The following is a 16,481-nucleotide window of genomic DNA, read 5'->3' as shown; positions in this document are numbered from 1 at the left end:
TTAAGAGGAGAAATCTGCCTGGGAATGGACATGGGAAGTGAGCAGAGATGGCTGTGGCAACAACAGCATGGAATAGGATCAAGAGGAAAGTTTACTCACTCTTCTCTGCCTCATCACCTGTCTCAGAGACTCAGACATCTGCTACTATCAGCCAGGGTATTTGGTTTCCTATCTAAGAAGTTCTTATCTAGTCTAAAACTGCTGATCTTGTTTTTTTAAGAGATAACTTCCATTGTAGCTAAGACTTCTGATTTTGTAAAGGCTGCATCCTTTCAAAATGAAGGATTGCCATATAAACTGTGTTGCAGCATAGTGTAAGATATGTGAATTCCCTTAGCCTTTTTTTAGCCTTCTTTGAAGAAAAAGATAGCAAAATCAATTTAAACCAGATAGGTCCAATAAATAAAGGGGGAGGAAAGGGGGAAAGAATCTCAGCTGCGAGCATATGTGGTTTTTCAGCTAAGAGCATGTATTTTCGGAAACTGTGACAGCCTCTCAGTGTGACAGCAGTAGGTAGTTTAGGCTCCAGAATTGACTTATGTTAAAATGATCACAATCTGATGGCGATAACCTTGGCAAGTTAATTTGCCTTCCATCTGTGCTTTTAGAAGAGAAAATCTTAAATTTCCATTGATTTTAGAGAATGTAAACAAATTATTTTAACTAATGCTCTACTATTTGCCTCACAGCAGTGTTCAGTGTAACGCCACAAAATTACTTTCCAGGATGCAGTTGCTTGTTAGAATTGCTCTGAAGGCAAATCTGTAGTCCCCACCACAGCCTTTTGCCTCACCACAGGTTGCTGCCTTCTCAGATGTACTCATTCAGCTGTTTGTACTTCTGTACTCTAAAGCAGACCAATGAAATGACCTTTGGTGTGCACAGTAGTTGTTTTTTCAACCCTGCTGTTTTGACTGGTCCCATTTAAAGAACAGCCTGTGTGGTGCTGTATGGTAAGGTAATGCATAGTGGGAGGTGAGCTTGCCTGAGCAAGTGAGGGACAAGGACCTCTAAAATAGTTTCCATGGAATAATAGAATGTTTTGAGTTGAAAAAGACCTTCAAAGATCATTTACAACTCTTCTGCCACAGGCAGGGACACCTTCCACTAAACCAGGTTGCTCAAAGCCCCATCCAACCTGGCCTGGAAAGCTTCCAGGAATGGGACAGCCACAACTTCTTTGGGATATATGTTCCAGTGTCTTACCACCCACACAGCGAAGAATTTCGTTCTCATAGCTAATCTAAATCTACCCTCTTGCATTTTAAAGCCATTCCCCCTTGTCCTATCACTACATGCCCTTGTAAAAAGTGCCTCTCCATATTTCTTATAAGCCCCCTTGAAGTACTGGAAGGCTGCTTTAAGATTTTTCTGGAGCCTTCTCTTCTCCAGGCTGAACAAGCCCTACTCCTTTAGCCTGTCTTCATAGGAGAGGTTCTCCAGCCCTCAGATCATCTTTATGGCCTTCCTCTTTATGCACTCTAACAGGTCCATGTCCCTCTTGTGTTGGGGGCCCCAGAGCTGGCCACAGTACTCCAGGTGGAGTTTCATAAGAGCTTAGTAGGAGAGAATCACCTCCTTTGACCTTCTGGCCACACTCATTTTGATGCAACTCTGCATATGGTTAACTTTCTGGGCTTCAAGCACCCATTGTGGAGTCATGCTGATCTGCTTGCTCACTATCACTCCCAAGTCCTTCTCCTCAAGGCTGCTCTCAATCCAGGCTCTATCCAGCCCTTATTTGTGTTTGGTTTTGCCCTGACCCAGGTGTAGGATATTGCACTTGGCTTGGTTGAACTTCATGACGCTGGCATTGGCCCACCTGTCAAGCATGTCAAGGTCCTGGATGGCATCCTTTTCCTCCAGCATGTTGTCTGCATCACATAGCTTGGTGTCATCTGCAAACTTGCTGAGGGCTCACTCAATCCCATTATCTAGGTTGCCAACAAAGATGTTGAACAGCACCAGGTGCCTCCTCCACAAAGTAATACCACTTGTCACTGGTCTGCACTGATTTTGTTGAGAGACAGCTCATAATGTATAAGTTATGGAGGTTTTACTCCTACTTGTGGTATTAGAATGAAGCATTTGTATTGTTGTGTATATTCTGGCAGACATATTTTGTGGTGATATGTGTGTCTGAACAAGGATGATAAAAATGTTCTACTGACTTTTTCAGAAATAAAAAGAAATATGGAAATAATGTAAAAAGACTGTATTTGTTTTCCTTCTCCCAGTGGCCTTTAGGAGATGTCTGTGGATGAAAAATATAATAAAAATCAATATTTAAAAACAGCCTGGAATTTCTCTTTAAATTATAGCAGTGCTGCTTGCTGCTGCTACATTAACTGCTCTCATGAATTTGCTTAATGATATCTTGTTAGTGATGGAAGATAATGAGATGATAAGGGCAAAATTCATTGACCTTTCAAAGCTTTTGATTCACTAAATGACACTGTTAGATAAGCTAATTAAATTTTGCTTTTTCTGCTGGAATGATGACTTGGTTCTGATCTGATTTGATTAAGAGGAAAAGTCAGTGGCTCTTTTCTGTTATCATTCTGATTTATTAGTATTACTATTGAAAGGTGCCTTAGGGCTCAAGAACTGATTTACTTCTTTTTATTTAGTCCTAAATTATATCTGAGATATTTGTGATAAGACCTAAATTCACTTACATGGTATTTGACAATACTCTTTTGTACAACAATTCTGTAATATCTCTGTCTTAACATGCTTGCTTCCAAAATCACTATAATAAAAACATTTGAAAAGATAGACTTGAGATAGTGATGAAAAACTAACTTCAACACAGTTTCCCAGGAGACTTGTCAAGAGGAAAAAGACATTCAGCTAACAGTAAGGCTATAATGAATTATCAGAGAATAACATGATTAGTCAGAATATTTTACTCATGGCAGTCATACACAAATGCTCCAAGAAAAAAGTGTGCAGGCCTCGGGTTCTGCAAAACTCTTAATCATGCATTTACTTCTAGTAATTTGAACAGCTTAAAGGTTAAGTCCTTTAGCCTATCGTTGGGAATCCAATTGGGTTTGATGAGATTTCTCATGCTCTTTAACTCAGCATATATTTTGGAATCAGACTCATAGTGCTGTCCGGGGTTCAGCAGCAGCAGCAGTCAGTTTTTCTCCTTCTTAGTAGCTGGTGCAGTGCTGTGTTTTGACTTTCAGCCTTGGGATAATACTGATAAAACCGATGTTTTCAGTTGCTGGTCAGAATGTTTACTCTGACCAAGGACTTTGTGAGTCTCATGCTCTGCCAAGGAGGAGGAGAAGCCGGGAGGAAGCAGGGACAGGACACCTGACCCAAACTAGCCAAAGAGGTATTCCATACCACAGCACGTCATGCCCAGGGATGTAACTGGGAGTTACACGGAAGGGCACGCTCTCTGCTCTGTCAGGCTTGTTTTTCAGCATGTGGTATTGTATTCTCTTCCCTTGTTATTTCTCTTATCATTATTATTATTGGTGGTAGCAGTAGTGATTTGTGTTATACCTTAGTTACTGGACTGTTTTTATCTAAACCCGTGGGAATTGCGTTCTTTTGATTCTCCTCCCCATCCCTCCGGGGGGGGGGGGGGAGTAGAAACTGTGTGGCTGACTTGCCGACTAGCTTAAACCACAACAGGTGCACAAGAAGAAAAGTAAATAATATATACTGCTAACACTACTGAAGAAAAGCATGAAGTTTTTTACCACATGCACGTGCAATATAAAACTTTCCTGGACTGATGACAGCTTACTATTGCTAGGTACTTTATGGTAAATATGTTAGTTGACTTACATCTCACTATTTTTAGTCAGGCTATTTTATGAAGTACAATATCTCAGACTGTACACTTTCAAATGTCTTACAAAACCAAGTATATTACCTCCATTCATCTAACTTCATGTCTCAAACTTTTAATCTCTCTAAAACCTGATACCAGGACTCACAGTGGGGTTTTTTTTCAAAATCTTGTTGACAGCTATTATTAATACATCTTGTCTTTATTTGTATCAGTTAATAGTTAAATAGATCAGTAAATCAGTTAAATAGATTTTTTTTCCCCCCACTACTTGGCCTGCAATGCTGCCAGAATGACTGAGTTGTAGTTGGTTAGGCGGTTCCGAAGACGTTGGTGCTACATTAGTATTCTTCTACTCCTCTGGAATTTCCTGAGCTTATTATTAAAAATTGCGCCCCATAAACCAGCAGGGTTTCTGGAAGCTTCCATGAAACCCAGTTTAGGTGAGAAGTTCCAGCACTTCCAGACTTTCTGCTGCAAAAGTAGGGCTCAGAACCTGGAAGTTTTGCAATGGATTTGGGATCTGTAGCTCCAGCCAGGCTACAGGCACCGTAACTCTGTCTGTCTCTGAGGCAGACTGCAGGAGTCCACCTTATTACCTCCACCCAGAGCTGGGGATAATGTAACATCAGCTAAGGGCAGACTAAAATGATCAATACAGGACCCTGTATGTATTTTTCAGATGAGATCTATGACAATAATTTTTGCCTGAAAAAGTTTCAAAAGAACAAGAAGCTGCCAAAATCCACAAAATCCACAAAACCTTATGAGAGGGGTATAAACAGAGAGAGGCTGATGGGTACACATAAAGAACAGTAGCATCTTATGGTAGATCAGCAGACTTCTGTAGGAAAGGTAGGAGAGAATGATTTTTGTGCAGAGAAGACAAGCTAATGCAGAAAGACTCTGTGTTGTAGAGGAATTCAAAGTGGAGGGTCGTGATTCTTGCCAGAAGGAAAGGGCTCTTTCCCCAGCACCACAGTGCTTCAGATTGACTACAGAAAAGAGAAAATGGAGCACAAGCAGATTTTATTATTTTGATGGTGCTCAAACCATCTAGAATCCATAAAGTAGTGAATGCTGAAGTGCTTTTGAGGTTGAGGGTCTTGAAATGTGTGGTGAATTTAACAGTGGATCCCCATGACTAGTTGGTGGTTACCAAGATGAGAAACTCAGCTAGATTCTTTAGCAAAACTTGCCTAAAATAAGTACTATTTTATCATTTGACTTCTGAAACAATGTCAGTAATTTTGAATGATTTGGATTTTGCATCTGCCAGATGCCCCTAAGTGTGTGGATTGCTACAGGTGACATCTTTTAGATCGAGCAAGGGATATGTTAAGAACTAATGATCTAGAGAATTTTCTGTTTTGCTTTTGAAAACACAAACATGTATGTACGGTCCTTCTCAAAGTTCTTTTGAAACCTGTAGGGAAATAAATGACATTTTACAATCAGAATTTTAATACATAATGAGACTGCAATTTCTTGGCATCGGTGATGGATTATAGAGTGCATAACATTGTAAAAAAGCTACTTTAATGGTTAAAGATTTTTGTGGAATTCAGGCAATGCAAAATTTTACCATTATTCCTGTGAATTTAGTTGATCTGTGCTTACTATTTTCTGGTTCCTTACTGTAAGAAAACACAGTTACGTCTGTATTAGAGTTAGGGCCACTTAACGTTCTCAGGCTCTGGAATTTTAGTGTCTATATGGTTTCTATATGGTTAAGTTTTTTGAATTTGGCATTGCTGTGGCTCATGCCATCCAGAATTCTCCAAAACAAATCTCCAACAAAGGTCTGGAGCACAGAGGCCTAAGGTGCCGTTAGGCACATTGTTAGTGTGGACACCTTGTTTTGGAGAACAAGTAGTTTAGCAGCATGGATGCAGCTGTTTTGCTCCACTTGGCATCATTATGAGACTGGATTCCTGGATGTACTTAGTTAACTAGTTTAGGCATAACAATATAGACACAGGTTTGAAGGGCATTGCAGCTTAAATCTAGTGTATCGTCTTCTACAAAACATACAGGACCTTCACAGACATTCAGTGTATCATTCTTCCAAGATGCCATTTTGTTTATTATAGTGTAGCTTTATATATACATATAGCACAGCTTTATGAAGTACAATAGCCAAAACAGACCTGGAGACAGCTAGAGCTGTCGATTCTTCTTTCAAATGTCCAAGAATGTGAATGCTGCACCATGCAGTGCTAAATGGCATGGCTACTGAAATACAATACTGAGCTGCTCAGACAAAAAAATGTTACAAGCCTACAGGGTAAGAGGAAATATTACTGTACAATTCAATCAGTTACAAAATGCATCACTTAAATGTAGAACACTAGATTCACTAGTTTTGAAGAACTTGAACAAATTTTTTAATAATGCTGCAAACTCTCTATGCCCAGAATTCCTACTGGCTTCACAGAGAGACCAGTATGTGGCAGATTTATAGAAACAGTTCATAGGCAGTTTGATCATTCAATAAACAAAACTGTATAAGGCACATTTTTCTTTAGAAAGTCATGTCTGCTTTATTCTCCAAACTTCTATTTTCCTGTTTCTAATTTCATTTCCAAGTCATGCAGAACAATATGGTATAACACAAAAAGGAGACTGAGTAAAATGTAAAAGGGCAGCATACACTGTAGCATGCAAAATGCAGCACAACAGTGGTGCTGAATGCTAATGAGTAATTACTTGGTGTCACCCCAATCAGTCTTGATCAAATAATTAATTCAGGGGCTGACCATATGACCTGAATTTCTGAAGGCAATTGCTGCATAATATCTTTTTTCAATGTGTGAACAGGTGGTTCACAAAATGCAATCATTTTTAACAAAATAAATTCTGTTCATCTCAGTTTTTCAAAAGCTTAACAGCATAATATGGACTTACAAAAATCTATAAACATACCTTAATAATACTTTGTACCCAAAGACCCTTTCTTCAAGACTACTATTCATGTAGATGTCTGTTGTATTAGGTTTCAAGCACAGTAGAATTACCAAATATTTGCTTAGAACCTTCAGGTTATCTTAAATTCCCACCACTAAGCATCTATTTATTAACGAAAATGCCATTCAAAGAAAAATTTAGATCTGTATCTTCAACTTGGCAAACTCTGAAAATGTAGATTCTTCCTACATGCAGAAAAGTAAATGAGTACTAGACTATACTAGTGTATTATTTTAATTATTACATTTTAACCTCTTTTTTCCTTACTTTGAAACTGCTTAAAATCCTGAGAGACAATGATGGATAAGGGATACTGAAGAAAGAATATAGATTTTGTTTCCTTTGAATAGGTACCTAAATATTTTCAATTCATGAATATAAACAAATGTGGAATAAAGGCAAATGGAGTGTCTGAGGAAATCACATTCCTTCTCTGAAGAAATCACACAGACATGCCACATGAAGATCTGAATTACTGAGTGCTGTCTTGAAGAAATGAATGGGTGTGTGGTGTTACTTTGGAAACTTGATATTTAAAGTCTAATATCCTGAATCCCCGTTCAAGCTAACAAAAAGTTCAAGGTATCATTTCCTTACGCTTCTGACATAGCTACAAATTCAGGAAGTAATTCAGCAATAAAAAAAGAAAAAATATTTAATTGAGCACCTTTGATGTAAATTATTAAAATTTATATAGAACGTTTGAACTGAGTGAACCTGGAATCTTGTTCCTGTGGTACCTTGGATTTGAGGGGGGCGTGTGTGTGGTGTCAGGAAAGATTTGACATAGGATCTTTAGCATGATCACAGAAAACTTAGCATTGGAAGATTCACAGCAATTTCAGTTAGACCAGTGATGGTCCCATTTTGAGTGAAACAGACCTTACTTTTAGAGGGAGGACTGACTATAAATCAGTAAGACAGGTTCTGGAGTTTCCTAGTTAGAAGAAAAGGGAAATGGGAAATGATAATGCTCCAGGTTGGAGCATGACCACTTCTAGTGAATTCCTGAGCATGCGTACTCGGGTAGCTACTGCATTAAAATCAAAGGAAAATTGGAAAGGAAAGAAAGAAATTAACATTGGAAATGTTAATTAATACAGGTTAACAGCCATCAATCAGCATGACAGACTATCCAGTTGAAGAGGAGGAAAACTTGCAAAAATGGAAGAAATCTCCAGACTCTGGGGTAATAACAACAGAAGGTAACTGGCAAGTCTTTGAATTACATGGGACATATTTGAATTTCTTTCCTATCCCGATGCAGATCTCTACAGATTGTTTCATTTTCTGGCAGGAAAGAATTAAGATCCAGTGGAATCATGAGACAATATAGTACTCTTTTTGGGGATTCAAGGGATCTTTTAGTTTGTTTTATGCCATTTGGTATTTGTTATGGGTCTTTGAAAACTGGTTTATAAGTAAAATATTTAAATTTCTCTAATACATCAATTCAAAAGTACATTTGAGCAAACATTCTGTCTCAAATACTTTTCACTTTCTTGTACTGAAAGAAAAAAAATTTAGAACAGGTATAGAGTGATTCTTTTCCCTTTAAAAACTCCCTGTTTCCTGGAACTTGGGGAGGCAGATTGCATTTCATTCATTGTGCTTAACAGCTACTGATGTGCCTAATGTCCATAACTTTTCCTAATCCTCTCTATATATTTACTTATTTTTTTTTGGCTGTCATTAACACAGAATATATTTCTTTCTGAGGCAACAAGTTCTTTATGTATGAAGCAAAACTGCATACCTTTATGAACTGTGGGCCTGGAAAAGAAGGTATCTGTGCCCAAGTGTCATGTGTCAGTTGCGTAGGCAAGGAGGTAGCCGGAATACTCTCTAATGTGTCTGGGTATTGGTAGGCGTATAATATGGGATGTGCAGTGGATTGCACCAAATATGCATGTTTAAAAAGGCCTTTGTTTTACCCTTTAAATTGCACACCTGAAGCAGTTGTTCTCTTTTTACTGACAGTTGTTGATTGTGGTTTTGTGTGTTTACTTTTTTTTAACATGGATTTTAGTTGTTTATCTGTTGTGACCAACAGACAGCATCTATCCCATATTTGTATATTGACATTTATTTAGAAAGAAAAGGTGATGTTTTGAGACTTTCCAATCTCAGAAGAAGATTCTACATTTTGAGGGGTGAATCAGACATTTAATCATTTTAGATAAGAAGTGTTTATGTGCTGTTAACCTAGGGAGTTTGTTAACATTTGTTTTTAGCCCGAGAAACTTGTGTTACAGAAAATGGGATTTAGGGCTGGCATAGTCTGATTTTTTTTTTTTTTCTCCTATCTAAGCTTGTTAGAAAAATCAAAGACATTTTCAGAATGAGAAAGAGTTTGGAAGTGTTACAAAACCACACAGACAACGTAAGAGTTGTCAAAGTAAAACATTTTTTTTCTGTGTTTTTTTGCAGGACACAAATATGTATCTGATTGTCAAAATTTTCTAAGACTGTGGTTGTTAGAGGTAACTACGTTTGTTAAACTGTGGAACTCATGAGCACTGTCATCCTAAGGAAAGTTCTTACAGAAAAATCTGGAGTCAGATGGCTTTGTAAAGCACTATAGATGGCACCTATAAACCTCCTTTAATGTATTAAGAAATTGAAAGTAGAAGAGGGTGCACACAGGTATGATTATGAGGGGCTAAGCAGATTGGTAGAGTATAGAAAGAAACTGCTGACACACTGATGATAATTCAAGAGTATTGCAGTAAATTCTTTCAAGGACAACCTATTCTTTCTTTACTGCAGAGACATTTATCGATAAGTTTTTCAAGTTTTCTCATTGTAGTGGTTAGAGGTGGAACGGATGAACCCTGCAGTTGGCAGAAGTGGCAGAAAGGATGGCATTAGTTAAAATGTTTATAACCACTTGCTGTTCTGTGTCACAAAGAAAATTGTTGCTTATCTTGACAACTATTTTTCTGATGTTCAGAGACAGTGAATGTAATTTATAAAGCATCTGCTGACCACATAAAGAAAGGATTTAGGAATGTCCAACAGCCTTTTTCAGTTTGCCTGACTGAGAATATAGCTGAGGAGTTCATTTTCCAGGATCACTAGGAAACATCAGGAGCTTCCCAATTGCTTCTGATGGAGGTGTATTGAGGTAGCTTTTCAGGACATGTTTGTGTTTTCTTGTACTCTAACTCTTGTAATTATTATTTTACAAATAAAAACACTCAATCTGAAGTGTAAACTGCTTGGCTTAGAAAACTGTAGTTGATATAATCTAGAATTGAGGCATACTTGTGTCTTATCTTGGGACATCCTTTCAAAGATGTTCATAAATTAAAAGGATTGCACATAGCTATACAATATACATTTCATTTTCCTTTGCTGCAGATGGCACTGTTCATCAATTGGAGCTATTTAGCCTGGAGAAGAGAAGGCTGCGTGGAGACCTCATAGCAGCCTTCTAGTATCTGAAGGGGACCTACAAGGTTGCTGGAGAGGGTCTCTTCATCAGGAACTGTAGTGGTAGGACAAGGAGGAATGGGTATAAACTTAAACAGGGGAAGTTTAGGTTAGATATAAGAGGGTTCTTTATTGTGAGGGTGGTGAGGCGCTGGCACAGGTTGCCCAAAGAAGTGGTAAATGCTCCATCCCTAGCAGTGTTCAAGACCAGGTTGGACAGAGCCTTGGGAGGCATGGTCTAGTACAAGGCATCCCTAGCATGGGACATTGGGTGTTGGAACTAGATGATCTTAAGGTCCTTTCCAACCCTAACCATTCTATGATTCTATGGCATTGAACATTTTTTTTTGAAGTGTTTGTATTTTCACAGTCAGAACTGGTCTTATGATGGCATGAATGTGATCTAAATGCCCATTCAAATTCTTTTTTTATCTTTAATTATATCCCACCTTTGTTAGCAGTTCTGACAAATTATGTAGTGATGATGTTGTTAAATATACACAGAATGATCAATAAATAAAAATAGTTTAAAACCTTAAAAATATACACATAAAATCCGAACAGCTAATAATATACCAGGACTTCATTATGCCTTGTTTATGAGGGACATAAATTGAAAAACTTAGATAAACATTATCTAAATTCTCAGATCTTTTTTCATCAATGGTAAAAGCAGTGAAATGCCTCTAAATGATGACTGAAAGAATCACTGATGAAAAGGCAATACCTCACTGACATTAGAGCCCAGTTATCTATGAAGCCTGTGTTTTGAACCATCTATTTTTAGCTAGCTACAGCTACATTATGAAATAATCTTTCTATGAGAGCTTCTGCCTTTCCAGAGCAGAGGACCTGCTAAATATGTGTTCCCTTCTTTCTGAGGTGGGTAGGTACACAACGAATGGTCCTATGTCCCACAGGTGAGGTATAGCTACAAAGCCTCTTGAGATGAATCAATGCAGAAATGTCTGCTTCATCCAAACCTTTCCTACCAATGTATCTGCTTTACATATAATTGTTTACTCAAAGCAGTCTGCGAGCTGACACGGGACTGCAGCTGTCCATAGCAGCATCTCTCTATGACTCTCCCCATATGTCTTCGTATGTGATCAGCTAAAAGGAGGTGTTGCCAGTGATCCTCCCACTTCTGTGAACTCAAAACTGTGGATGAACATTTCAGAGAGCTGACAAGTGTGCTTATTTTACAGTAATTATTCATCCTCTTCTAGTTTACATGAAGCTATAGTTGACATGAGGCATTCTGAGAATGAAGGAGTAAAAAGTCATGAAATCTTTTAGGAATATTTAATTAGTTGTTTAGTTCTCCATGGCTTCCCCAAGCTCAGCTAGGGACATCAATTTATTGTGTGAATATGTCTGCAGGCATAGAGTTCAAGGGAAACCCTGGCTGAAAAAAAAACACTCACATAAATAAATAAATAAAGTCTTTGCTCATTATTTGCTTTTATTTTATTCTATAAAAGCTAGCAGAAAAAGAAAACACATAGCTGTTACACCCTGGAAATGAACACAGAAAAAAAGTCATGTTGAACAGTACATATTGCTTGTTTAATTTTAGTTTTGCTCCCTGTATATTTAAGAAGTGGTCTTAAAGACTATCATATTTTTAAGGTTTGGTCATAATGAATATGAGAAGATATCTGAGAATATGAGAATGTATCTGAGAAATTTTACTTAAAATCTTAAAATTTATTATAAAAACTTCAGATGAGACCATAGACAGCAGAGGTCTTAAGGAACGTATCTAGAAATAGCTTAGACATTCTTAGAAATATAGCTCAAGAAGTTATTGAAGCAGGTGAGCACATGTGAATTCTAAACTATGGACCCCTAGGAAAAGAAGGCAGTTAGTTGGCCTTGCTTTGAGTATTGCTGTAGAATACAAGGTGACTTGAAGAGAAAGATCAGTTTTCCTGGAAGCTGACAGATCCTTAGACATTGATCAAAGCTGATACATACACATTGGCTCTCAATTTATTGAGGTACCAGAAAGGCTGGGAGATCCTCAGTATTGGAAACACTTTGACAGTAGGATTTCTAGGAAAAAAAAGAAGGTATTGTGAACAGATATCTTTGTTTAGAAACTAGAATTTACTGAGCTCTGCAAAGCCCTTCTATGAATCCTGGAACTTGTGTTGATGGTGGAGGCTAGAAATAACCTTGTTGACTCAAACTGGCTCAGCTGAGCTGTCTTGTCACCTATCAGATTATTCACGAGCATACAAGTGCTCTGCTTCCACTCACCTTTTGAATTATTTACACAGAATCACTGAAACTCAGAATTGCTCAGGTCAGAAAGAACCTCTTGAGATCACTTAGTTCAGCCCTGTCCCTGCTCAAGCAGGGTCAGCTATAGTAGGTTACTCAGCACCAGGTCCAGCCAGGCTTTGAATATCTCCAAGGACGCAGATTCCACTACCAGTCTGAGCAACCTGTTCCTGGTTTTGATGTCTCACACAGTAAAAATGTGTTTTCTTGTGTTCATATTGAATCTCGTGTGCTTTGATTTGTGTCATTTGCCTCTTGTCCTGTCACATGATACTACTGAGAAGACTCTGGTTCCACCACCTTCATTCCAGCCCATCAGGTAAATGTGCTGTTCCCAATTCTCTCAGTTCCAGACTCTGAGAAGAACTCAAGCTTGCTTTGCAAAGAATTGCTATACTGCATTAAGATGTGAACACACCTTTAAGAAACCTAACTAGGTTTGAAAGGTGCTGTACTAATAAATATTGTCAGGCCTGAACCAGTTTGCAGTGCCTACATCCATTGGTCTGCTGACACAATACACAGATAATCCAATTAAAATGGGTTATCTTTTATATTTATAATCATTAGCAAGAAGTGTAGCTATTGGCTGAGAATTTTGTTTTAATTGCCATTTAGCTTTAATATGTTGTACATCAGGATAAATGTAAGCACAGAAGCTAGTGTTGAATAATTTTGATCCATTACATTAGGTAGCTTAACAATGTGACATGCTGAAATGACAAAATACCAAATCTCTGCTGAAGATGTGAAGTGCTTAAAATTACTTTTCATTCAGAAAGAACATATCATTTTAGAAGAGGGCTTGTGGAACAGAAATAGCATGGTGGAGGATAAGACAAGCATCTTTCAAGGTCATAAGCTGTCAAAGCCAACAAATTCAATCACAATCTCTAGAAGCAGGAGTTTTTAAAGTATAAATGCTGCAGAATTTTTTCAAAAGCTTTGTTATGCAACAGCAGTCTTGGGAAAACAAATCTTTTCAGTCTAAATGCATAACTTCCCACCTCTCGGTAATATTATGATATATCATGTTTCAAAGTGTTTCAATAAACTCCAATTTAATGCATGGGCTACCGGAGAAGAAAACCTGGTTTTCACCCCATTAATCTATGACTTTACAAGACAGAACAAAACTTTCTTTCAGGGCATATGTTCATAGAATCATAGAGTGATTAATTATATTTCTTTTTCTCTATGTTTGCCCAAAATTTCATCTTTAATGACATTTCTTAGAATCATAGAATAATAGAGTTAACTAGGTTGGAAAAGACCTCTAAGATTTCAAGTAGGATTGTGAAAATATATGGGTTTCTTTACACTTTTTCTTTTATTATATAGTTATATATTAATAAAGGCATCTATTTTATCTGAAATGGAAAATACTGAGTTAGAGTTGGTTTAGAAAGTTCACAACAACTTCAGTAAAAAACCTGAGACAAATTTCAATGCAATGATTTTTTTTTTTAAATAACAATGAGCTAGATGTACTTTCCTCATGCATAGTATCTCTATAAACATTTCCATGTAAACTAGTGGCTCCCACAACATACTCCAATGCACAAATTTCCACGTGTTTTAACAAAAATGACTATGTCTGCATAACATTGCAGACATTGCAAGCAGAGGAATTTATATACCAGTACATGTGGATAGACTGTTGTGAAGAAGGCAGAGGGAAGACTAAACTGAAGAGTGAATCCACCTTATGAACCATCCTCTAGTTTCTTCAAGTTGAGCTGATGCAATTTACACCAAGTAAACTGTATTACATATTGAAATGTAGGGAAAACATGTTAAAACATTTGTTAGCAGGCATTTTGAATGAGGCTTCACCAAGGACCCATAAGGAACCTTGAGAATTCAGGTGAAGAAAAATTCCAGATAGATAGTTTTCTACAGGAAGATCTCAGCTACTGAATTAATTCCCACAGGAATGAATTCGCCCACATCCTTAACGTGTCTGAACAAAAATACAAAATATACTCATTTTTAGAAGACATTCTTGTAACAAAGCAAAAATAAACAGAACACAAGAAAAAAAGGCTAATGGGTTGGAACAGAAAGGAAAAGGAGAACTCTGCAGGCAATTAATATGTAATATGACCTGAAGACAGTTAGATATAGTACTCAGATTTTATGTTAGTCAAAAATATTTTTTTACTTGAGAAAGCATGTAGGTATTGTTTTCTAAAGAAATCCAGAGTCTATTTTTCCTAGTTTGTTTCCTTTCTACCCTTTGGGGATGTTACCTTTCCTTAAGGAATCAAATCTCTGCCAGATTTTTCTAACAACCTCTAAAAAAGTAATGTCTCCATGTTAGCTTACCTGCCAAAAGTGTAGCAGAGGCAAAAAAAAAAAAACCAACCCAAACCCCAAAACAGTCTGCTAACCAAAGTTTTAGAATTCATCTTCAAGGTGACTGTGCCAGAGTAACTTTAAGGTCACTGTGAATGAAACAATTGATGGATGAGAAGTAGTAACACAGACAATCATTAGTTTCAAATATCAGAATAACTCAAAATGTCCACACTTTAATTACTTTTGTCAAAACACATATTTAGAAGCAATCACTTAGCAGTATTGTCAAATGTCATGAAAACTGAAAACTCAAATACATTATTTTAAAGGATATAACACTATTACACTTTTGAGTGCTGTATTTATAAGGTGGTTGCTAAAATTTTATGTTAACTGTTACTTAGTACAATTTAACTTTGCTCTGGTTTATTAAACATTTATGTTCATATGAGGAAAAAGATGACGAAAATTAGGTTAACTAAAAAATTAAGTAAAACAGAATGAAAAGGTGGTTAAACTCTCATGAGTATTGGAATGCATAGTTTAGTCTAAAATATTATTTTTCACATACATAATTTGCAATTTTTGTAATGTTACTATTATTCAATTTAGCTTAAATAGAGTTGCATTGTATAGTTACCAGGGAGATGGGCTTAGAACTGGAGGCAAAGAATTTAATAGTCTGCCAGTTTGGAACAACAAAGAAGAACTGGGGTGAAAAGTTATGAGAAAGTAACAAACAAGCTATCTTTTTTTAAAGTACAGTTTAAATAATTGCATTGAGTGGGAAACAACAATGCCAGATTTTCAAGTCTGAGCTAGCCATTTAGGTTCCATTATCAACACAAGGAGAGACACATTTAAAAGTGAAAGATTTACTCCATTCAATAATAAGTGCCTTAGATTGTTGGGATGAATCTACGGTGGGAAATAATTTCTCTTTCCACCCACAGAAGAAGGATCTTTGATTACTAACATGGACTAGGTGCTTTACTTTTATCATAGAGAAGTGGCCTAACTGCCAGCCCAAATCATATATCAATATACCAATCAGGGCAGTAATGTTTTGTAGCTTTACAAATGCTCAGAAAATAAAACAAAATGAAACAGCTAACAAAAAGACACATTGCAATGATTTTACTTGATGTTACTGAAAGTGATCAAAGATGGAACACTCAAGCTATGACTTGGAGATGTGATTACAGACTTTTAGTGAAGTTTGTGCTCTAAATCAGTCAAAGAAGTATCATCAGGACAGAAGAACATTTCTGATACTCTAACATTTTGTACAACTCACTGAAAAATAATAAGACAAAATTAAAGCATAAAGTTAGCAATTATTAAAAAAAGTATAAAAAGCTCAAATCTGAGGTATGGCAGGTGGCTATATGAAATTAATTGAATTAGTGGATCTAAAGATGTACCATCTGTGTTAGTGTTTTGGCTTTTCTGTGAAGGCAGTGTATGTCATTAATTCTGTGCACACAGGGTTTTTTTCTCTGAAACAGTCTCTATCTAAATACATGCTACTGAATGGTTATCTCAGACTAAGGATCAAATATGTGTGTTTATTGTATGCTGAATAACGCTCACTTTCACTAAGAGTAGCATTTGTTAGTATGAAAGTCGAAAAGATTTAGAGCAAAAAGCAATAACTTACAGAATGCAGGTCATGTAA

This window comes from Psittacula echo, assembly GCF_963264785.1.
Source record: "Psittacula echo genome assembly, chromosome: 3".
Classification (NCBI taxonomy): Eukaryota; Metazoa; Chordata; class Aves; order Psittaciformes; family Psittacidae; genus Psittacula; species Psittacula echo.
Note: the sequence above shows the minus strand (reverse complement) of the source record.